The 24,982-nt window shown below is 42.2% G+C and overlaps 1 long non-coding RNA gene across 2 annotated transcripts in view; it reads right to left on the reverse strand.

Moving 5' to 3' along the window:
• Window positions 1–24,982, reverse strand: part of LOC110348120 (uncharacterized) — a 152,410-nt gene that overhangs the window by 47,303 nt on the left and 80,125 nt on the right. The window contains exon 1 of one of the 2 annotated variants that reach the window (XR_015449364.1): window positions 5,886–5,999. The exons of the other annotated variant lie outside the window; for it this stretch is intronic. This is a non-coding gene — a long non-coding RNA (uncharacterized LOC110348120). Of the gene's footprint in view, window positions 1–5,885; window positions 6,000–24,982 lie in introns of those variants that run through there. 2 annotated transcript variants of the gene reach the window in all.

Raw genomic sequence — 24,982 nt, forward strand, 5'->3', positions numbered from 1 at the left:
ACTCAATCTCACAGTGCACAGAGAAATAAGGACTGATTCTTCCATGGCTGCAGGGACCTTGGCAACCAGAGGTCAAATACCCTTCTATCTGCAAGACCCTAGTTACCCTCCCCTCTTCCCTTGTGCCTCTCCTCTCTTCTTGTACTATATTTGGCAGCAACCTCATCTTCTGCCCTATTTCCTTTACTCACCTACGCGTCTACCCATTCATAGTTTCCATCTTCTCTTCACTCACACAGAGCCATCATAGCCTGAGTCTGACCATTTCTGGTGAGTTTAGCTTTATCTCTCAGTGCCTGCTGATATCTATCTCATTTCATAGTTCAGGTTGTTGACAGAAAGATGCGGAATGACCCAGATCATCCTTTCATACCAGAATATGTCAGTCATAGGCCACTAAGCACCCTAACACTCAGAGAGTGTTCGGTTAGTTTCCCACCTTGGTCCAATTAGTGCTTGCAATAGGTAGAGTCAAATAATTCAGCCTACAACTGGACCACCAGCAAGATGCAGCGATTACCTTCCAGAGCCAGTGAGTATGGGAGGCACTGTCCTCATAGGAATGCAGGACTTGTAGGTTTGGTCAAGGTTTAGCAGCATAGGTCAGATCAGAATTAAAAACACTTTGTAACCCCTTTGTCAAGATTGTTTTTAATGAATAAAAGAAACTTACTTTGTTTCTATTAAAAATACTAAGATATCCACTCTGACAGATTCCTTGACTTAGGATGTTAATATTATCCTCCTATTTGTAGAGAGTTAGTAATTATCAAAATTAGGTTCAACTGCATACGAAAAGAAAGGAATTAACAATGGCTTAAACATGAAGTAAAAGAAGTATGGGCTCTGCAGCCCCAGGCTGAGTGGGCAGTTCCTCCGACCGTCTGTGCCCTCCCTTCTCTGATCTTTCACTCCAGGAATTTAGAGTGAGGAGCCTCATCCTCAGCATCCCAAATGGCAACTACAATGTACTTCCTGCAGCCCATTTGCCAGAACCTTGTCACATGGCTGCAAAAGGCTCCGGGGAGACTGAGAAATATTCTCCTTTAGCTGAGCAAACAGATTCTCAAAATGAATTTGGGGTCTATTAAGTGAAAAGAGAAGAAAAATGCATTTTGGATAGGCAGTTAGTGGTCGCTACTGCGATCTGTACTTTTGGATACTCGACTCCTTCCACGTCTGCTCCTTTGCTACCAAGGAGCCCATTTCCTCTCTGGGGCAGACAACCCACCATGGTCCCCAGGTACGTGCATCCCACTCCAAGTGCGGGCTGTCTGGGGGCTGTACAGTACCCCCACCAGGTCACAATACTGTGCTTCCTAATCTGGTGACCCACAAATGAATTCTGCCTCCAATACACTCGATGAGCGCTGGCAGAAAAGGCTTCATGCTGAGTGTAATAAAATCTCCCATGGGAAGAATGGCAACCCTGCCACACACATGACCCAGAGCGTTTATAAAATCCAGCTGAGCAGAACTGAAAAAATGCCCAGCCCTGGCATTGGAGTAAGGTCCCTGGTTGACCCTCTGTAGCCTCTGGTTCTACTTTCTGGAAAAACATTAATTTTCTGTGCCCTTTGCCTTTCTCCTGGGAGATTTCTCCATGTTCATGAACTAGGTCCTGGAAGGTATAATGGGGAAGGGTTATCACAGCTTGAACAGCCCACTTCCAACAGGGAACCAGGTTCACTACAGGGGTTTCATTGTCACAGGGCCCCAGACACCAAGTTTGTTGTCTCATTACAAATATCATCCCTCAAACCTTAGTGCTTCTGGTATATTTGTTTCCAACTAGTTTTATATACAAATGACCAAGATCTTATCTCTGTTTACATTTTCAGCCTGGTAACTTTCATCTTTTATTTACTGTCTTCTCTTCTTTACCTATTGCCCACTCTCTCACATGAGTAAACACCATTTCAAAAAAACAGATTTAAATGGGAAAATAAGAAAGCTAAATTTACATTTTCAATCTAGTTCCTGTAGTCTGTATGGAGCTCTTCAAATAAGGTTTGGAGGCAAAGTTCTCCCCACCTGAGGAGGATACTTTGTGTCCATCACTTGTAACAGATCTAGTTGGAGATAAAGGAAAAGGAGATTTTTCTCAGCTTCAACATCTAAAATTATAGGATTCACTGACAATTTATTCCAGGGACCGCTGGCAGAGAGAACCTAAGAAACAAGGTATTTCCTGTCTCTGCTTGAAGTCTGACTTCCAGGAGTCTGAGCTCATCTCCCACTCTTATAAGACATTGCTGAAAATGCCAAGAAATAGCCAACATGTACCAACATTCTGATATTTCCTACCATTTCCACCAGCACTCTAGCTCCAATCCATGTGTGGTTTTTATTCCAAAGGACAGTAGGTGGCAAGACTTCCAGACAAGAGTTATCAACTCTCCAGCCTGCAGTATCTGAGTCCTCACTATGCAAGCACCCCCACCACTAAACCACACCAGGGTTTGTTATGTTCTTGCAGTTTGCCTCCAGGTGCCAAATTCTGCATTCCTTAGGGTTCACTTTGGCAGTGTATAAACAAAACATCCCAAAAAACAGAATCTTAAACAAGAGAGTGGTTTGCTTTTCTTTCGAATTAACAAAAAAACCTCTGGAAGCAAATATGCAAGGGATCCCAATGGAGCAACGAGCAGGCATACTGTCAAATATGCTAAAGATGTTATCTTTCTTCAGAGCAAGGGCTGGCCTTTTATTTGCCTATTATAAAATATTTTAGTCACCTTTGAAGCTTGTTTCCCATAATCCAATCTTCTGCCTGTATTCTCTGGTCCCCTTCCATCACTCTCAGGGAACTGGACTTCATAAAACCAACACAAATGCTGGCACCCAGCTACTCTTCTTGCTGTGGATAATACAGCTTCCTCTTTCTGGCCCAGGTGTTACCTGGTTTCTTCCAGCACCCATGAAGCTGGGATGGGATAATTTCTGAGTTTAGGGTAGACTACCAGAAAAAAATCTCAGACCTTTCACCATTGTTGACAGATAAAATAGACAGTAAATATTAGTTCTGTTTCCAAGGTGAAAAGTATGCTCAAGAAGGTCACCAGAATCACCTGAAATCACACAACTCAGGGCCCCTTTTTACCCTCATCCTCCACACACTGCCACACCCATAGCTGCTTCTATGGAACCAGAAATCGTTTGGGTAAAAGACACAGAAAGAGATTGGTTGTTTTAGAAGAGGATAATGGGACTAGAATAAGGCAAATATGGCCCCCAAGGTGCAATTTAAGGAAAGACTCAGTCTCAGGGGCTCATCCTCTCTATGCCTGAGCCAGAGACCAATGTCCTTAAGTACAATGCCTTCAGACTTCATCCTGAGTGAAGTGAACCAATCACAGAAGGACAAACATTGCATGATGTTTTATGCCTGAGGTTTCTAAAATAGTCACACTCCTAGAAGTACAGAGCAGAATGGTTGTTGCTGGGGCTGGGCATCAGGGCAAAAGGAGTTTCTGTTCAATGGGATAAAGTTTCAAGAACAAGTTATAGAGATCTGCCCACAGTTAGCACACTTGGATTATACACTTTAAAATTGTTAAGAGAGTAGATCTCATGGTACATGTTCTTGCCAGAGTGAACAGACATACACGCATCCTGGCACCCACTCTCAATCCTGATCCCGCCCTTTGGGTAGGGTCCAGTACCCTTTCTGCCTTCAGATTGATTTCCCTCTCATTCATAATTGTGCCTTCTCATCTTCCAGCCCCATCATACTTGTCCTCAAAACCTGTACTTTGAAACAACCCAGAAACATTCCTACCAGCATCCAATAGCTGCTAACAAGTTAACACTATCTGCCTAGCACTGTTCAAATCCTCAAAGTAAGTTACTACCAAAGGAATGAACATTAAGAGAAGACTCTCGAGGATTTTAACCAGAATTTATGTTTCACTTGGAATGTTTTTTGGGGGGAGGGATACTGTTTTATGACACATAAAACCTAGACTATCAAAAAGTTACCTACAATGTTTATCTCTAAGATCCATGGCCCAGTGTATCAGCATTATTAATGGAAAAACAGAATTCATTTTGAGAAATTCTATCATTTAATTAATTCCAGAAGCAGAGATGACTTTAGTTGTCCATTTAAAGATGGAGGCAAGTTCTGAGGTGGAAAGGCGCTTCCACTGCAGTCTTGCTCACTCCAGCTGAGCCATGACAGGGAGGAAAGACCTTCTCCATCAGCCACACGGTGGCGAAGTCAAGTGAAGACAAACCTCAGATCCTCTGTCTGCCTGGAAGCTCCTGGCGTCTCCAGCCAAGTGCTGAACAGACAAGCCTTTGTGTGCACTTGTGATAGAGCCCTTTGAAGTCCTGGCATCCCGACTGGCAGCTTTTCCTATCTGGCCATCTCGGAGCAGGGGTGATTGGGAAACAGAGTGGGGAAGGACCAACAAAAGTGGGCGGCCTGTGACCGGCTCTGAGCCCACTGGGTAAACATGCCAGCTCCCTGCTCACACAGATTACTTTTCAAAAATGAAAAGGGAGTGTCCGGCTTCGTTTGGAATAAAGATGAGGAAATGACTCTCAGCTGTCTGCACAAAACAAAACAACCAGCCACTACAGAGTAGAGGAGACTTCCATCCAAGGTGGCCAGACAGGATTTCTCTCCCCTACCCCAAAGTACACGTTCCCCTTGGAGAATGTTTACACTACTGGTGTCTCCAGCACTGGGGCTGGGGACATTGTAATGAGATCCACAGTCTTTACTTTCTACAAAGAACACAGTCACAGACTTTCCTTTAGGACAAGCCAGCTTTGCTTTCCTGACTGCTTTCTTAATCTAATTATATAGATGGAGGCTGTGTGACTTTTTGTTTTGAATTTAGGGTTGAGTTTGAGACTCTAAGGTCCAGTTTTACTTTCATACCTAACTTCTTGTGTGGTCCTTCACAAGCAATTATTTTCCATCTCTCCTTTTCTGAACTATTAATTGGATTGTGGTGGTAGCATTTAGAGTGAGGAAAGGGAGTTATAGTTTTATACACTCAGAACTAATTTCAAGATAACAAAGTACTTAACAAGCATCTATTCTCAACTTAGTGGACTAAAGGGAAGAGAAAAAATGTAAAAGAAAAATAGAGGGATTTTCCAGTCAAGAAATTTGCGAGAAAATAGCCATTCAAGTGTATAATTGGATAATAATAGCTATAAGTACTGTAAAAATTTGAAAATATCTATCATTATCAGTGAGGGTATTTGACATTGGTCTTATAAAACAAAGAGAATTTAAGTTTAACATTTAAAAAAAGAAGAAAGAAAAAATACACTAACTCATAAAGAGAAGTAGTTTTCTTTATAAAGTAATTATATCTTCCAGATAGAAAATAAGCACAAAACAGCTTTATCATGGTTAACATCAAGATTGACCAACACATGATCTGATTCTCCTTTGTAATTTAGAGACTTATTAAATTACAACAAAAGCTAATAAAGAGATAATTTGCTGAATTATTAAGGAGACGATATTAAGATTACCACATAATAAGAGACTTTTGAGGATACTGAGCTATTATGCCTGCTCCCCAGACTCCTAACTACATCCAGCAGTATTTTTGCCACCTACTCTTTCTTCAGATTTGCATTTCCCGAGAGTCACACCAACTGATGTGCAGAGTGTCTCTTTTGAGTATTCGGCTGAATTCTGATCTTCCCATGAGTGAGGAGGAGAAATCACACAAATCAGGAAAAAGAACCACCTGAGGGGTCAGTCCTAAGATACCACAAGGGGACTGGAATAGATTGTGTCCCAGCACTCAAAGTGGAAAAACTTCATGGCACATTGAATTGAACCCATAAGATAAGGCTCAAGAGTGGGGAAAAACAAGCCCTAGCCAAAGGCTCTACTAATCTCACTAACCAACCTTAAAATCCACAAGGGTGAAGTCACTTCTTTCTCATCTTGGACAGGGTTGTCTTTGAGGACTCTCTGGCCCCTCAATAAGCATTCATCATTTGTTACTTGTTACACAAGTGGAAAGTAAATAGAGATTGTGACTCTGTCCTGACTCCCCAGTTATGCAAGTGCAAAGGAGGATGCGAGTGAAAACATCACAGAAGTGGAAAAGACAGATCACTCAATCGGCTTTCTCTTCTGTTTTGCTTCTCCCCCACCTCACCCTCAGAAGCAGAGGAATCCAACTCTCTGGATAGTCATAAAACTTAATGTCCCCATAAGTTTTTGAAGTGTTTAGGGAACTTGAGCAGGCAGCAGTGGAAACTGTTTACTTCCTTATTATGAGCAGACAATGTACCCATTGTTCAGTAGAATTAACTGCATTGTTGTTATGCAATTATCAACATAATACAGTTAAGGCATTGCCCTCCCAAAGCCGGAGCTGTTCATCTTCTCACCCATGACATTTGCTCACAGACTGATGCCACTGTTCATGAAACCATGGATTTAAAGCACTTACTAATGCTGTTATTAGAATCAGTTACTTTCCCAAGATTGGTCTTACTAGTCTTTTGCTGAAAAGAAATTTTTATTCATTTTTTTTTCTTTCTGAATTGGAAGATCCCTTACTACTTTTTGGAAAACAAAAGACTAATGTTATGATCTTACTCAGGATTTCCCACCTATTGTGATAGAAATTTTATGTTCCTCAGAAAAGCCCTGCTGATACAATCAATGCTAAATTGCTAATACTCACCATCTTGAGCAAGAATGGAAAGATACAACATCCTACAGCCACTTGGCTGGTGTCTTTGATTTCTGCATCCAGCTGCCAGGACTGGAGAGTGACTGCTGACTTCTCTATTTTGGGAGATTTGCAGGGAGGTAGGTCCTGCAAGATTTCAGTGGCTGCCTGGAATATCTGATCCTTTCCCCTCTCTCTGAGGGTCTACACAGATGAAATCAAACCTTAGGATGGAACCACATTCCTCCTTGATATGTAATACATGGTGACCTTTAATGATGAAACGTCAACAGGATGACTCTATTACCAACCTCCTCTTGGGAAAATTACAGCTTCCTGATGTTTCCTGGATTTAGCCATTGGCCAAATAAAGGTCAAATACACATGGTGGAGGGTAGATTCAGATATCACTCCTCTTTAGCTTTTTATTCAATTCATATTGTCTACTACTTTGCCAGGCAACTGAGAGAGGAAATAACCAATCAAACTCTGTCCACTCCGACCTGATATGGGTTCTGACATGTCACTGTCACCTGGTCACTGGTTTGGGGTAGAGAGGGACGCTGCCTTCCCAACTTAGCTGATGGGTCTAGAACTCCAGAAAAAAGCAGAAGCTCAGGGCTGCCCCCTACTGGGTCTAGAATTCATTCCAAGGGCACAGGGCAAAAAGAATTTGACATCATTTCATCAGCTCCCAGAGCAAAAAAATAAATTAACATCTTGACTTGAGTTTCCTGCACACAATTTCCTAAATTGTGTTAGAAAAAAAAAATCTTGAGATTCTTTAGCACATGGTGCCTTTTATGGTAAAGAAACTTTTAACTGAAGGGCACCATTTTCTCCAGTTTCACTTCATTTTTTCCTTCTATTAAATGGAAATAAAATTCAATGAGAAATCATTATTTTAAAACAGCATTATCATTTTATTCCATTTTTAAAACCATGTTTTTTGTCCTTCTACATAATAGAGATAGATAAATAGAATACACACACACACACACACATACACACACACACGCATCAAAAAATGTCTGGTATAAGTTTTGCCTGATGTTACTGATGGTGGAATTCAAGGTGGTAGGTTTCGGGTAAAATTTTTAATTAATCATTTACTTATTTACAGCTTGCTGCTTTTCAGTGTTTCATGAATAATGATGTGGATTTTCTTCAATTTTCTTATGAGGGGTTTAATTATTTATTTTTAATACTTTACTGTCTTCAAATGTCTATTCAAAATACAGCTGCTTTATTTTTAAAAGAAAGGCAGAAAAATGTTTCAATGCACTTGTAAAGACATCATAACATGTAGGGACCTTTGGAAAATGCATCCCCACAGCCCCACCTCTGAGCTGCGATGCTGAATGCAGGTTTAGGAGAAGCCAGCATTGTCTCTGCACTAGTGCAGGCCCATCTCAAACACAAGCTCAGGTAGCAAACTACAAATAACCTCAAAACATACTTTTGACATACAGCTCTTGACTATTTTTTTCCTGAAAGTCCCCTCCACGAATGGAAACAAAAGTCTTGGTACCCTACCCCCTTATTAATTTCTACCCACCCATCTAATTGCATCTTAACATCCTGAATGCATGGTAAATTAATCTCACAAGAAACTGAGAAGCTATGTCAAGCCCATTGCAATGACACCAGAAATAAAGAGGTTGTCAGTGGTAACGGATATTGCAACAAATAAATAGAATGGGCCTCACTATTATATTGAGACTTCGAGATGAGCAATGGAAAAAGCAGTATAGAAATCTAGAGAAAAATGGGAACAAGTGAAGAAACTCTGAGAAAAGTGAGTGGAAAAAAGACACTACCATCATGGATGAAGAGGACTTTATTTTCTTGCAAGATACCCTGTTATCACTCCCAATGCAGTTCATAAGGATAGAGAAGTTTAGAGAATACATACAAGCTTGGAGTGTGAAGAAGTGAGGAGTATCTAATAATATTACTATGTAATCATGGGGGGGAAGAAATTCTTGAATTTAGATAGTGTGTTAATTTGTAAGATCTGTAATTTTTAGCAGCTTTTCAGAATTCAAAGAGAATAATAGCAAAGTGGTGGTAAGAAGTGATGAAGGAAAATATTAGTGCACATTTTATTCTTTGCTTATGTTATGAAGCTTTTTGAAGAAAAACAAACATATTCTTTGATCCTGTGTTAACCCAACCAGATCTTGAATCAGTAACATAAACTATTGCTTAACTAAGGGTCAAAGTATCTTTATAGAGGACACAGGAAATAAAGTCAGGCCAGATATTGCACTCAAAACAGAAGTTTGCTTTCAAAGACCAACAATAAGAAATAGAATAAAATTATAGGATGTAATTTGCTCCCTAATTTGTGAAATCTAAAAATGATGACATGAAAGTAGAAGAGAGACTATTACTAGACAAAAGGAAGGGATGCAAGGGGGGGCTAATGGAAAGTGAGAAAAAATTATTAATTATATCATGAAGAGACCATGATGCCAGCATTAATTCATTGAGATGCAAAGGTCTCCAGTACACTCCATTAAGTGAAACAGAAGGCTACAAAACAGAATACATGGTATTGCCAATTCTTTATATTCAAAACAGTTTGTGTCTAGAATGAGGTTCACTTAACTCTTCCGGTCTGTCTCTGGGAATGAGATGCTGGACATTTTTCTTCTGACTTAAGAGTTTTTTTACTTGTGCTACTATAAAATGTGTCTAAGTGAGCGAAATTTAGGGTTGCTGTAAGTATGTGAGGTGATGGATATGCTAAATTAGCTTGACTGTAGTAACCATTTCACAAGGCATATATCTACCTCAAAACATGATTTTGTACACCATAAAAATATGATTTTGTCACTTATATTCACTAAAAATTTTAATCTGTAAATTCTACAAAAGAACACTCTATTAAAAAAATGTTAAGATCAGAACAAATAATTGTTGAACTCTTGGTCTATTCAATACATGAATGTCCACAACATGCATTGCAGAGTATTTAACAACATAAAAATGTTGGGTATGTGGAGCAGAGTGACTCCATTTTGGAGCTGTCTCCTTTGTTCTCTCAAATTTGTGCTTATCCACTCAAAATTCCTAAGTTTATTACCCAGCCATCTGTGTACTCAAGAAGGACATTCCGGACACACTATCTATAAGGTAAGCAGTTAATGGCTAACTGCCCACAAAAGATAGATGTGACCATTAGTCAGTGGATCTGCTAACCATCAGCTTATGACAGTCGACCACTAACCTTTGCCCCCTTCTCCCTTGCAAAAATCTATACGTAACCCCCTTAACCCCCCCTAAGCCTAACCAATCAAAACCCTACACTTCATATGTATTTAGTATTAACCAATCACCTGGCTACTAACAACCAAAGCTTGTTGTATACTCAATAAAAACCCTGCTAGTTTCGAGGCTCGGGGCTCTCAATCTCGATCCGCTGCGTCGGTGACAATTGAGAGTCCCTGCTTAAGCTTAAATAAACGACCCTCGTGTGCTTACATCAAAAACGGTCTCCTGGTGGTCTTTGGGACATCGCGATCTGGGCACAACATTTGGGGGCTCGTCCGGGACCCCAAGACCTTCAGGACTCCCGTACCGGAGGGTCAACGCCGGCTGGTGAGTGTTTTTTGTGTTTGTAAAGTCTGGGCCTATTTTCTGGAAAGGTCGGCAGACGGTCTAGGCGGACGCGCTGCAAGGGCCGCCGACCCGGGATCCTGAAAGACGTTCCGGATTCCGCTGGTGGGGACGGAGTGCCCCAAGAGTACGAGTCAGTGAGACTCCTGGAGGGACGGTGCGGGTCGCTCCCGCGGCACGGCAGGAGGCCGTCGTCCCATTTGCATTGCCTCCGATCAGGCGGAGGACGATTTTGTCTCGCGTGTTTTTCTGTTGTGTTTGTCTGTGTGTTATACTGACTTGGACTGAGACGATGGGACAGACTGTGACTACCCCCTTTCCCTCATGAAAGATCATTTCAAGAAAGTTAGAGAGAGCGCTCGTAACCTAAGTTTAAAAATTAAAAAGGCTAAGTTCATCACCCTCTGTAGCTCGGAGTGGCCCACCCTTGGGGTAGGATGGCCCCCCGAGAAAACTTTTGATTTGCAGATTATTCGCAGAGTTCGTAAAGCCATCCTCCCCCCCGATCAGATACCCTACATCGCCGTTTGGAAATTTCTGATTTCTAACCCGCCCCCATGGGTTAAGCTCTTTTTGCCTTCACAACAACAACAACCGGAGTTAATCCTGACGGCCAATAAAAAGGCTCCTAAAAAGCGCGCGGATAAAAAACAAACCAAAACCAAGCCAACCGCGCCACTTTACCCTGTCCTCCAGGGAGGGACCGAAGAAGATCTTATATTTCCTCCCCCCTATTCCCTCCCCTTTCTTCCGCCACAGCAGGCTGGAGGAGGTGACCCAGTCCCAGCCGGGGCTAGGGAGCCCGCCCCGGGCGCCGCCGACAACCGTAATGGTCCCGCCCAAAATACTCGTCACCGGCGCGCCGCCTCGCCGGCAGGACCGGCAGACTCAACTGTCTGCCCGCTGCGAGCAATAGGGCCCCCGATGAACATGAAAACCAGCCTCATCATTACTGGCCCTTTGCTACCAGTGATCTTTATAATTGGCGCCGACAACACGCCAATTTTTCTGATAACCCTAGAGATTTGATTAACCTGTTAGAAACCGTTTTGTTTACCCATCAGCCCACTTGGGATGACTGTCAACAGCTTCTGCAGGTCCTGTTCACCACTGAGAAACGAGAGAAAATCCAGAATGAGGCCAGAAAATTGGTTCCTGGTGACAGTGGTCAACCCACCACCAATGCAGACACCATCAACACCTCTTTTCCTCTGTCCCGACCTAACTGGGACTTCAACACGGCAGAAGGTAAGGAGAGACTTCGAGTCTATCGCCAGACTTTATTGGGAGGTCTCAGAGCAGCGGCGAAAAAGCCCACCAGTTTGGCTAAGGTAGAAAATGTACAACAAAAGTTAGATAAAAGCCCTGCTGCTTTCCTAGAAAAAATTCAGGAAGCTTTTCGTAGGTACACTCCTATGGACCCAGAAGCAGTTGAGACAAAGACAGCTGTAATAATACATTTTGTCAACCAGGCGGCGCCAGACATTAAGAAAAAGTTACAGAAAGTAGATAGGTTAGGAGAAAAGAATATTCAGGACTTAGTGACAGTGGCAGAGAAAGTGTATAACAATAAAAAAACCGCAGAGGAGAAACGAAAAAAAGCTGATGACCGCCAGACCCGAAACTTAGCTCGGATCCTTCTGGCTGCCACTGCGGGAGAGCAGAAAGAATGTGAACGTAGACTAAAAAAGATTGTGATGAAAAAAAAAAACAAAGAGAGACACAGAGAGCGCCCCCAGTTGGGAAAAAATCAATGTGCTTATTACAAAAAATACGGACACTGGGCCAGGGACTGTCCTAAAAAGAAACAGCAAAAAAGGATGCCCCAAGACCCCTATTCTGGCTGCGGATGAATCAAATGATTAGGGGGGACGGGGTTCGGCACCCCTCCCCGAGCCCAGGGTAACCCTAAAAGTGGAGGGGAGACCTATTGAGTTCCTGGTGGATACAGGGGCTCAACATTCAGTCCTACTCAAACCGTGTGGCCATATTTCTGATAAAACATCCTGGGTCCAAAGAGCTACAGGCATAAAAAAGTATTCATGGACAACCCAAAGAACAGTAGACTTGGGAGTGGGCCAAGTAACCCACTCATTTATGGTTATACCAGACTGCCCCTACCCCTTATTGAGAAGGGACTTACTTACTAAATTAGGGGCTCAAATTCATTTCCAACCCGGGGACACAAAAGTCCTTAATCAAGAGGGAAGGCCCATTCAGGTACTAACCATAAACCTAAAAGATAAATATCTGCTACATCAGAAGAGGGCCCCTCCTGATCCTGACATGAAACAATGGCTCATCATGTTCCCACAAGCATGGGCAGAGACTGGAGGCATGGGGTTAGCTGCACACAGAGCACCAGTGTTTGTAAAAATAAAACCTGGGACAGATCCTGTACAAGTTCGCCAATATCCTATGGCCCTAGAGGCCCAGAAGGAAATAACTCCACACATCAGGAGGTTGCTTGCTCAGGGGATTCTTAGGCCTTGTCAATCAGCCTGGAACACCCCCTTGTTGCCAGTGCAAAAACCTCATTCTAATGACTATCGGCCAGTGCAGGATCTCCGGGAAGTGAACAAGAGGGTTATGGACATCCACCCCACAGTGCCTAATCCATACACCCTTTTGAGTTCACTTCCCCCGAGCCATCGATGGTACACAGTCTTAGATCTCAAAGATGCTTTTTTTAGCCTTCCGCTAGCACCCAAAAGCCAACACATCTTTACATTTAAATAGAGTGACCCAAAACAAGGCCTCAACGGACAGCTGACATGGACCCGATTACCTCAAGGATTCAAAAACTCTCCCACCATCTTCGACGAGGCCTTACATGAAGACCTGGGTGAGTTTCGCCTCCAGAACCCCCAACTAACTCTGTTACAATATGTAGATGACCTTCTTGTGACAGCTGAGACACAGAAAGACTGCTTAAATGAAACCAAGAGACTCTTGATGGTCAGAAGAGAGCTGGGGTATCGGGTGTCCGCTAAAAAGGCCCAGATCTACAAACCCGAGGTAAGCTACCTGGGGTACGTGCTTAAAAAAGGGCAGAGATGGCTGTCGGATGCTAAAAAAGAGACAGTTCTTAAGATACCCACACCAGATTCCCCTCGAAAAGTCAGAAAATTCTTGGGATCGGCGGGCTTCTGCCGCCTATGGATACCAGGGTTCGCAGAGCTCGCAAAGCCCCTCTACGAGGCAACTAGAGACAGTCAGGCTTTTCAATGGACAGAAAAGCTACAAAAATCTTTCGATCAAATTAAAACAGCCTTGCTGACGGCACCAGCCTTGGGCTTGCCTGATATTACTAAGCCATTCCACCTTTACATTGATAAAAACAAAAGAGTCGCTAAGGGCGTCCTGATCCAGTATCTAGGGCCATGGCGCCGCCCAGTGGCGTACTTATCAAAAAGACTTGATCCAGTTGCGTCAGGATGGCCCCCGTGCCTAAAAATGATTGCAGCAGTAGCTCTAATGGTCAAAGACGCTGACAAGTTGACATTAGGCCAAAAACTATGCGTGACCGCCCCTCACGCCATTGAGGGAGTCCTAAAACAGCCTCCAGATCGATGGCTCAGTAATGCTCGCCTGACCCACTACCAGAGCTTACTCCTAAATCCAACCCGAGTTGTCTTTCAGGCCCCGGCTGCTTTAAACCCAGCCACACTGTTGCCAGACCCGAACTTAGAGGCTCCGCTTCACGACTACACAGACATCCTGGCCCAGGTACACGGAATTCGAGCAGATCTGAGTGACCAACCATGGCCAAACACAGACAACACCTGGTACACTGATGAGAGCAGCTTTGTTCGTGAGGGCCACAGGTATGCTGAGGCAGCTGTGGTGACAGAAACTGAGGTCATTTGGGCAGAACCATTGCCCACCGGGACCTCAGCACAACAGGCAGAGCTCGTAGCCCTGACCAAGACATTGACTTTAGGACGGGGCCTAAAGTTAAATGTATACACAGATAGCCGGTATGCCTTTGCCACTGCGCACGTCCATGGGGCCATCTACAAAGAAAGGGGACTCTTGACAGCTGAAGAAAAGACTATTAAAAACAAAAAAGAGATCCTTGCCCTCTTAACAGCCCTCTGGCTACCAAAAAAATTAGCCATTATCCATTGCCCAGGACACCAGAAGGGCGACACTCCAATTGCCAGAGGAAATAATCTAGCTGACCAGACGGCCCGAAAAATAGCTTTAAAGGTTGATCTGACACTGGCCACTCAGCTGCCCGATCCGGGAAGTGCAGCCCTACCAGAAAAACCCCAGTACACTGAAAAGGACTTAAATTAGATAAAACAATTACCTACGCCCCAGTGCCTCAACGGGTGATGAAAATCTTCTGATTCTAAAGTCATCCTGCCTAAAACACTGGGAGAACAAGTTCTCTCCAAGATACACCGGACCACCCACATGGACACTCAAAAAATGCAAGATCTCCTGAGACATGCTAAAATTAAGATCCGTGATGCTAATTCTACAATTAAACATATTGTTGCTACCTGCAAAGCCTGTCAATTGACAAATGCCACCCACAATAGGGCCAACCCAGGAAATAGGCTGAGGGGAAACCGACCTGGAGCCTATTGGAAATTGGACTTCACCGAGGTAAAACCTGGAAAGTACGGTTATAAATACTTGTTAGTTTTCGTAGATACTTTTTCAGGATAGACAAAAGCGTTTCCTACCAAACACGAGACAGCACAAAGTGTGACTAAAAAGCTGCTAAAAGACATCCTGCCAAGGTACGGTTTTCCAGTAATGCTAGGATCAGATAATAGACCCACCTTCATTTCCAAGGTGAGTCAAACCTTAGCACAGGTGTTGGGGACAGATTGGAAATTACATTGTGCATACAGACCCCAAAGCTCAGGACAGGTAAAAAGGATAAATAGAACCTTAAAAAAGACCTTAACTAAATTAACCTTAGAGACTGGCGGTGACTGGGTGACTCTCCTTCCCTTCGCCCTTTATAGGGTGCACAATTCACCCTATAAAATGGGGTTGACCCCCTTTAAAATCATGTTTGAAATTCCCCCTCCCATTATCCCCAACCTTCACTCAAATGTACTTGTTAAATTTGATGACCAAAAGTTGTTACTTTCTTTAAAAAGCCTCCAAAGTGTACACAAAGACATCTGGCCTAAGTTAAAAGCCTTATACCAGACCGGACCACCTCCTGAGCCCCATCGCTACCGACCTGGAGACTGGGTCTTCGTTCGGAGACACCGGCAGAAAGACCTTGAGCCCCGTTGAAAAAGACCCTACGTCACAGTCCTGACCACGCCCACTGCTCTCAAGGTCGACGAGATTGCTTCGTGGGTACACTACACCCACGTTCGCCCTGCAGATCCTCACACTGTCCTAAAAGACTTCGTTCCATCATGACAGGTGTCCAGAGACCAAGACAATCCCCTCAAACTCAAGCTACGTCGTCGACGATCGTGATTATGATAACTGTACTTTTGACACCGACACTAAAAAGACTCTGTGTTGCACTAGGTAAAAAATGCTGTTTCTATATAGATCATTCAAGAGTAGTCAAAGAATCCATGGCTAAAGTTAAAAAAGACATCGCCAAACGTAAACAAAAAAGAAAACAATCTCAAACCTGGTTCAAATCTTGGTTTAATTCTTCCCCTTGGCTCACTACCCTAATTTCTACCCTGTTGGGCCCCTTGCTTATCGTGTTGCTACTATTAACCTTTGGACCTTGCATACTTAATAGACTAGTTTCGTTCATTAAAAAGCAAATTAACGCTGTTCAGTTAATGGTACTCAGGTCCCAATACCAGCCAATACCTATTGATTTGACAAAATTAACCCCCAGAGGCCCATGATTGGCCCTCTATAGCACCATGAGAAGGGGGGAATGTGGAGCCAGAGTGACTCCATTTTGGAGCTGTCTCCTTTGTTCTCTCAAATTTGTGCTTATCCACTCAAAATTCCTAAGTTTATTACCCAGCCATCTGTGTACTCAAAAAGGACATTCCGGACACACTATCTATAAGGTAAGCAGTTAATGGCTAACTGCCCACAAAAGATAGATGTGACCATTAGTCAGTGGATCTACTAACCATCAGCTTATGACAGTCGACCACTAACCTTTGCCCCCTTCTCCCTTGCAAAAATCTATACATAACCCCCTTAACCCCCCCTAAGCCTAACCAATCAAAACCCTACACTTCATATGTATTTAGTATTAACCAATCACCTGGCTACTAACAACCAAAGCTTGTTGTATACTCAATAAAAACCCTGCTAGTTTCGAGGCTCGGGGCTCTCAATCTCGATCCGCTGCGTCGGTGACAATTGAGAGTCCCTGCTTAAGCTTAAATAAACGACCCTCGTGTGCTTACATCAAAAACGGTCTCCTGGTGGTCTTTGGGACATCGCGATCTGGACACAACAGGTACTTATCTGCTTTGACCTAGTTCCAAGAAAATTACCCAGAGCTATGGAAATCCTTGTCCAGCTATCTGACTTCTTCAAAAGTGGCTGTGATTAGGTGGGGCTAAAACTATGCTCCTAGGGGTGCCTGCCCCACTGCAGTTCTAACTCAGGCATGATTGGGAGGTGTGTGAGGCTTCCTCTCTTCCATCTGCCCTCCTCCCCAGTAATTGAGATTTTGTTATATTTAGGAAAGCTGCCTCGTTTGTCCCTTGTAAATTCCCGGAACTCTAATTCGGGATCAAATCTCTAAGGAAAAGGCCATCCATTTGTAAAATCTTTCTTGTGTGTTATGACTCTGATAAAAAGTCTAATTGACTCCATTTCTTTTTGAACATTTTGTTTATCGACCTAACTGTCCTGGGAAAACTGACGTGTTTACCAAGTTCAACTAAACAATTACACAGTAGAACAGATCAATAAAACAGGACTTTCAGAAAGAGTCTCGATACTAATGAGACTGTACTCTGAGTAGAGTACGTCTTATTTAGAAAGAGGATCATCTTCAGTTCAGTGGTTAAAGAGAGAATTAAATTCTCATAAAGGAAAAGGGACATCGTAAAGTGCAGCTATTAAAGCTTGTTTTATGAGCCATGTGATCATGACAGGTCCGTGTAAATCAACATAATTAAATGCAGTAAGCATTCATGTATGTAACAACATTTATGGGCTCGTTTCAAGCTATCTTCCTAGAATTTAATCAACAATTTATCTTTTAATACTCCACGTCCAGACTTGTTGCAGCACAGTGCCCTCTGTTGGCCACATGGAAGCACTGCATTATAAGGAAAACGGGAGAAAGGATGGAAGGGGGAAAGGGAAAAGACCAGTGAGAAGAATAAGATGGAGGAGCTAAGAAAGGAAAAGGGAGGAAAAAAGAAAAGAAGGAAATAAGACGTTAAATTGGGACATAAATTGGGAATCTTCAACTCCCAGCTGAGATCAGACTTTGATTGCAAAAACAATTTCAGTCAGATCCTTCAGTCTGAAGGATCAAAAATAATTTTACTGCCATTGAACGTGTTCTGGACTTACTTGTCCGGCGATGTTAATTAATTTAGATCATTTTCAAGGCACTTTAAAGGTTAGTGAAATAATGCCGGGGATTTAGCTCAGTGGTTTCGCCGCCTGCTGCGCAAGCGCAAGTTCCATCCCCATACCAAAACAAAACAAACAAACAGTTAAAAAAAGGTTAGTGAAATACAATAATGTCCCTCCCCTTCCCTTAGATTCGCTGTGAAACTAAGATTCTCACATCTGAATGATTATCAGGGGCCTCCTAGGGAATATGATTAAAATGCAGATGACTTGGGCCACATGTTTAAGGGTTCTGATTCACTAATACTGTAGACTTAAGGATCTGATTATTTGTTTAGTTTCCCCTGAGGGGACAGTGACACAGGTGTTTGGCTTTGTTCACGAGGGCTACTACGTATCCGGCGTCCAGGTTCAGGTGACAAAGCCCCAACCACAGAGGCTCCCCAGCCCACTGTTTGCATAGTAATCTCATCATAATCATCAGCAGCCACAGTTACTTCTATTTATTTGAACATTTCCTATGTGATGGAAACTACATTCTCAATGTCTTTACATTTCCACATACCTTTGACAGTCATGGTTTCAAAAGTGCCTCTACCTTCCTTCTTTAGCATCCAACTCTACATGAAAGAAGGCTGGCATCTACCTAGCACAGCGTTGGCTCTCCACAAATACTAGTTTTGCTTTCCTTTTGTGCCCTTGCTATTTTAGATTAAATGACTAATTACAGATGATCTCAGGATGCTTGTTCATCTCAGAGAACTCCTAGTTGCTTTCCATACTGATCAAAGGTATGTTTTATTTAAAAAGAGTATCAGAGACATCATTAACTGTTTCTTGGTTTTTAGTTTTGAGAATTTTTTGGTCATTTAGGGTGTTGCTGTTTCATTTTTTTTGAGACAGAGTCTTGCTATGTAGTCCAGACTGTCTTCTAACCCACTATGTAGCCCATGTTGACTCAGAGCTCAGTATTCGCCTCAGGCATCTTTAACTGCTTTCTGAAGCAGTTTTGATTTTCTTCAAAACATTGTGAAATATGACTGCTCCTTGTTGTTCTATAAAATGCTTTTATTTATGCTTCACTCTACTTTTCTCTGTCTCTAACATGCAGCCACATTTCCGGTCAGGTGTCTCTGTGTGCTGAGACAAGAAGAGCCAGCAGAGAAACTGGTGAGATTAAGTTCAAGTGGAAACCGTTTCCTTTATGTCGTAATCCACACAACTTGATAACTTCTCAGTAGACACTGCAGGGTTTTTTATAGAATTGCTTCATACCCACTTTACCTGTAGGGTCATCTCTACCTAACAAAACTTGCACACTTTAATAAATAAGGAAAGAGCAGCTGGCTAGTAGACTGAAAAGCCAGGAGATATTGCCAAATTGAATTGATGAGAACATATGTAGAAACAAATTGCATATATTTAAACTCAAACTGGTTTAAAGAGGAAAGGGATCTTTATATGCTTATACCACATGAATGTATAAGGGAAAACAGAAAAAAGGATGGAAGAGAAAAGAGAGAGAGAGAGAACAAAGAATAGGATGAAGGGAAAAGGAAGGAAAAAAGAAAAGAAGGAAACGAAGAAGTTAAATTGTGACATAATCTTCAACTGCCAGTCTTTGGTACATGGAATAACACTAGCATTGGGCAGGTTAGACTCAGGTTCTGGAAAGATGTGCTTAGAAAGCTTGTTTAATTCCTGGGTGACTCCCCACCCCAACCCCTTCTTGTGATGTTGGAAGTGGCCCTTCATAATCTCATGAAGAAAGACAAAATCTCCCTCAGTGAACTCAGCAAAAGACTTTGGTCGCCTGTCCCTAAATCAACCACCAAACAGGAGGAGAATAGACCAGAGTACATGCCCACCACCCCTTGTGGAAGGAGACAGAAATCCCAGACAAATCACACCATGGGAAAAGCAGCACGAAACTGGCAGGAAAAGAAAAATGCTCACTAGTCAGAGACACTTCTTGAAAATTGACAGAAGATAGCTTTTCGAAACTGAAGAGAAACATATCCATACCCCATGACTTACAAATCTGAAAGTGACTGTGACTCATCCTGGGTGGGAGCCAGCGAGGACCCTGATCTGGTTGAGTAACAGCAAATCTCAAAGGGGGGTAAAGAGAAGGGATCTAACACAGCCAGTGTGAATACAGGGACAGTGGCAAAACCAAACACAAAGCCAGGCTAAGAAAGCTGGTTTTCAAAATGGAAATGTTGGTACACATTTGTATTTAATAAGATGAGCTTGTTACTGAGGTTTGGAACAAAAAGGTGGTCAGAAACTGGAGACATTCTTCATAAGACAAATATGTTTTTGAAAGATTTAAAGAAAGAAAGTCTGAACTCCTACTTAGTCTGCTTTCTCTTTAAGTTTTACCAGCAGTGTTGCTGGCAGCCAATAGCTGTTCTCTGTCCATTTTCTCTGGGTTGCAGTGCACCTGGCCAAAGAATGAATCTTCCAACCTCTCCTCCAGTTGTCTGTGGCCATTTGGTGAAGTTCTGGCTAAACAGGATAAAGCAGAATGCTTAAAGAAAACTGCTCTCATTGTTCCCACATGACTCCTCCCTTCCAGATCCAGTTGCCTGAAGATGGAAGCAATGGATGGAGCTCCAGTAGCATGTTGAACCTTAAGGCTGAAAACCAGAAGGATAGAATGAAAGACCAAAAAGAAAGATTTGAATCCTCATTCCCTCAGGACCTTTTACCTCTGTTTTGTGGAAGGCAATGTGATTTTGTGCTTTCTGTTACTTACAGCCAATTTTAATGAGTAAAATGATTTTCAGATTTTAAAATACTGAGTATAATTTGAATGTAAACTTGTAAAGCACTTATGTGACGGTGAGGTGACCAGGAAAGCCTCAGGTCATTGTTAAATTCCTGACTGAAGGGATCAGAATCTGAATGGACTCTCACTTATTAGAAAATCAAGGGGTAATCAACATATATGGCAAATGTTTAATTTTTTTAAATTATTACAGTAAAAAGCACACTGCTGCTAATACCCCTCAACATACTGCCCTCTTTTCAAACTCACTTATCCCATCATTCTTGCCACTTTCTGAAATCATTCCAGAAGTCCCCTTTCATCAGTGTCTTAACAAAATGTGATTTTTAAAAGGCAGTTAATGCTACTGCCCACTGCCATCCCACAGTAACACAGGCTGGTAAAAATATCACGGTGTGTCCTCCTCCACCTTATTCACCAATCTGGTATCATGCAACTTCTGGCTCTTCCCCAAAATCAAAATGACCATGAAAAGTGAATGTTTGAATCAATTCAGGCCACCAGGGCAGCCATGACAGTGCAACTAAAGACTCGCAAAAGAGGACTTCCAGAACCACTTCAGAAAGGGCAAGACTGATGGGACAAGTGTTCAAAGTGAGGCAGAGTGTTTTGAGGGAGATTAATTGCAATGTGTATTTTACTGTAATAATTTTAAAAAATTTAAACATTCACTGTATTTTTCTTATCACACCTCATGCTAACCATCAGTTATAAGAAGGGATGACGCCTGCAGAGTGGCTCCTGACACAGCTTCTCAAAGGCCTTCCCTGGACCATGGGACCCCTCCAGTGTGATAGCGGAAGCTGAGTGCACAGTGCCTAGCTAGATTAGCTTAGGGACAGGTTCACCCAGCAGCAAGGAATTCAGTGATTTAAGAGCATAAATAGCTCCAGTGAGTGTAAACTGAGAACAGTCATCCAGAGAATGAGCTCAGAAATGAGGGGGCCGCAGTAGCTGGTAACTACCAAGAAACGTTGGCGTGGGCAGACAGCAAATGCAGACAGACTGAGGTAGGAGGCTGGAGACCCTGGAGGCCGACTGCGTAGCCAGTCTTGCCTAAGCAAGAAATATACACCAGTTTCTTTCTTTTGTTTGGATTTCTGAGAAATTAATATAGTCATTAAAATAATCATTATTCATACACTGGGGTTTTGTGACCTCAACTGATTAACATCAACATCTTCTTTTGTATTTCTTCCAGAATGTCTACAGGAAAGAAAATCAACAACACAAGTTTCTACCAATGATTAGAATGACCTTGCCTTTTCCATCTGAAAGCACACACACACATATACACACATGAAAAAAAAATAACTTAAATTTCAGAAGTCTGGAAAATCTGAATTAACTGAAAGCAACCCCATAGTCAAACATCAGTACTTTCCTAATAGAAAAGAAAGAGAAATTCTGAAGGTGAATCTGCAGGGATAACAGACCCTTCTCCTGAGCCTTCAGTGCAGATCAAAGCCATCAGCTTGCTCAGGCCTGATGAGAACACACACTCCATGGTCCTGATGCAGCAGTAAGCTCATTTGCTGCAGATTAAATAAACATGCCAAGTTGAATCAAAAAGTAAATAAAAGCCTCTTCTGACATAAGTTTGTATTTACAGAAATCCTGTGACTAAAAGCAACTTAAATTTGGACCATTAAAAAAAAAATAAGTTTCCCAAGTTTACATTAATCATACAATGTATCCAGAGACTCAGGGCCTGACAAACCATGCAGCAACATCTTAAAATATCAGCTGACTAACCAAAGGGTGTTTTAAACAAAAAATAAAGATTTTTTTAAAAAACAGTGGTAAGCTTACTCTTAGATGAATTCTAACTGTTAGTGACAACCCTAGTTATTTTGGAGTCAAGACACTAGGAAGAAGTTAAATAATTTATACCTCTGTATAAAATTCATGTATGTTATATCTCAATATCTAAGGAACAACATGATTTGACTTCTCAATCTTTATCTACTTTTAGTCTCAAAAAATAATACTAAAAGAAAAACCAAACGAGAAACCAAAATTGGCCCAAGTCGCAAGCCTCCTAACTCAATGACTCTGCCACTTGGAGATGTTCAGATCAGGCAGGCTGCCTCTCACAGGTCTGTGCTGAGTACATCACTGCCCCGGAAGGTGCAAATATGATAAGTGACATCTTTTCAGAAACAGCCAATGAATGTGCAGTGTACTGAGTGTTACAATAGCGCTAAGCGTCAAGGCTGTGGAAACAGATGGAAAGGCATCAAATCCAACCTGAGGATAGAGTCAGAGATAACTGTTTAGAAATGGTTTCTGAGAAATGAGCACTGCATGCTCTCACTCACTGGTGGAATATAAAAGACTTGCTGTCAGGGAAATTCAGAGTGGAGTGAGTGATTGATTACGAGGGGCATGAAAGAGTGCAGGGTAGGAGGGGTGGGACAGTTTGATACATGGGTACCGAGTCAAATAGAAATAAGAAGTTCTACTCCGCTACTGCGCTGGGGAGTGACGGAGCTCATTGTTGTGTACTGTGTATCTCAAAAAGTTGGAAGAAAGGATTTTGAATGTTTTCATGGTAGGTGGTTTGACAAAATAGATATGTTCAACCTGGTTACTCAATGTATACAGGTATCAAAACATCACATGACACCCCATTAATATGCACAGTTTTGTCTTTTTATGTATCAGTTTAAAATTAATTTGACAAAACAAAGAAAGGTTTTTTGGGGAAAAGTGAGACAAGTTTTTTAAGACAGCTAGAAATTATTGAGCAAAACAGAATGGAAATTCTAATCTGACAGGAAAACACTGGGCAGAGGTATAGGAGGGCAGGAAACAGGCCCTGTGATGCTTGTATTTAGTGGAAGTGGCCGTCGCTGTGGGAGACAGGAAGCAGAGAAATCTAAGACCAGAAAGTAAGCCAAGGCCAGAGCGTCTGGTGCTGAAGGAACCTAGAAGTGTGAACTTTGCCTGAAAGCTGCTGAAAACCACTGAAGGTTGGTGGTGGTTACTGGCATTTTTCTCTCAAGGCAGCAGCTCAGTTTAACCCATGCATCATAAGCCCATTCTATTTGGTACATTGGTCAGTCAGGATGGGTAGAGAAGACCGGAAGTAAGAGGCTGTTAGCCATGATCCATGTATGAAATGTCAAGAACAGCACTGAAAGCAAGAGTGGAGAAAGGAAAGATGCAAAGAAAATTAGCAATCACCTGGACTTGACAGGGTAGGAAGTAAGAAAACAGAGGCCGTAGCTGCTATTGAGTGATAGCATGGATAGCCCTTAGGAACTCAAAACCTGCAGTTATAAACACTTACAAGAATGCAATTGGACATTAAGTCATTGAATAGTAGAAGTGACCATGTCAGATGGGCAGGTAAAAGCGCCAAGAAGATAGCAAGGGAAACAATATTGGGAGATATGTATATAATACTTTATATATATACTGCTTCATGGTCTCTACAAGGGAAAGAAAGGATGTGATCCATACATCTCTCAGCAGTAAATGCAAAAGGGAAGCAAGAGACTCAGCAGAAATTCCCAGATCTGTGACTCTGATGCCACAACAGTGCCAGACACATAGAGACCCACTATCTTTCTTTTGTTACCACAATTAGGGCAAGTGAATTATGTTGCACCGCTTATTTATTGCTTAGATATCAATTCCTCAATCACAGAGACTTAATTTGTCATTCTCTAGAGTTGCAAATGGTCCTAGGTACATGTTAAGGAGTAGATAAATGCACACACACACACACACTCACACTTTCTCACCCCCTATACTTTAAATATTTAGTCTGAGGAGGTCCTCTTTTCTTTCTGTTTGGCATAAATTCTTCTCCTTTCCAAAACTAACTCCCCTGACTTTGTCCAAAAACCTATCTGATTGTCCTTCTGGAATTTTCTATGCACCCTACATACTTCATCCGCACTCAAGTAGGCACAAGATGACCCTGCTTTGAAAATAATTGCAGAATGTAGCCACATTGTGAAAGGATATACCACAAGACAAAAATTGTATGTATTTTTCTCTCTAAGGAAGGATCAGAACATCAAGTGAAAATAATTGGAGTTCAGTGAATTCTCCCCACCAGAAATATATGCATATCTTTGGATCACTTAGAGAATATTCTTCAGAAGGAGAAGGTGAGGCAGGGGAAGACAATAACCCCCTTTAGAAAGCTTGGCAAGTACCCACCTATTCGGGTAAAGCATACTATTCTGTGCCATTGATCTGCGCCTTACATTTTTAGTACCACTCTGTCTTAGACGTCTTTCCAGGTCAAGGGTCAGCTTGTTCATTCTATTCATTTTACTTTGTAGGTGCAAACAATTCCTTTGGATGGCCGAATCAGAATTTATTTAACTGTATGATTTGTGTTCTTGAAGCAAAACAGAAAACGGTTTCATCTCTGGGGAGAGGAGGA

Source organism: Heterocephalus glaber, unplaced genomic scaffold (genome assembly GCF_053883595.1).
Source record: "Heterocephalus glaber isolate CG9 unplaced genomic scaffold, H.glaber_assembly_v1.0 deba00000676, whole genome shotgun sequence".
Lineage (NCBI taxonomy): Eukaryota > Metazoa > Chordata > Mammalia > Rodentia > Bathyergidae > Heterocephalus > Heterocephalus glaber.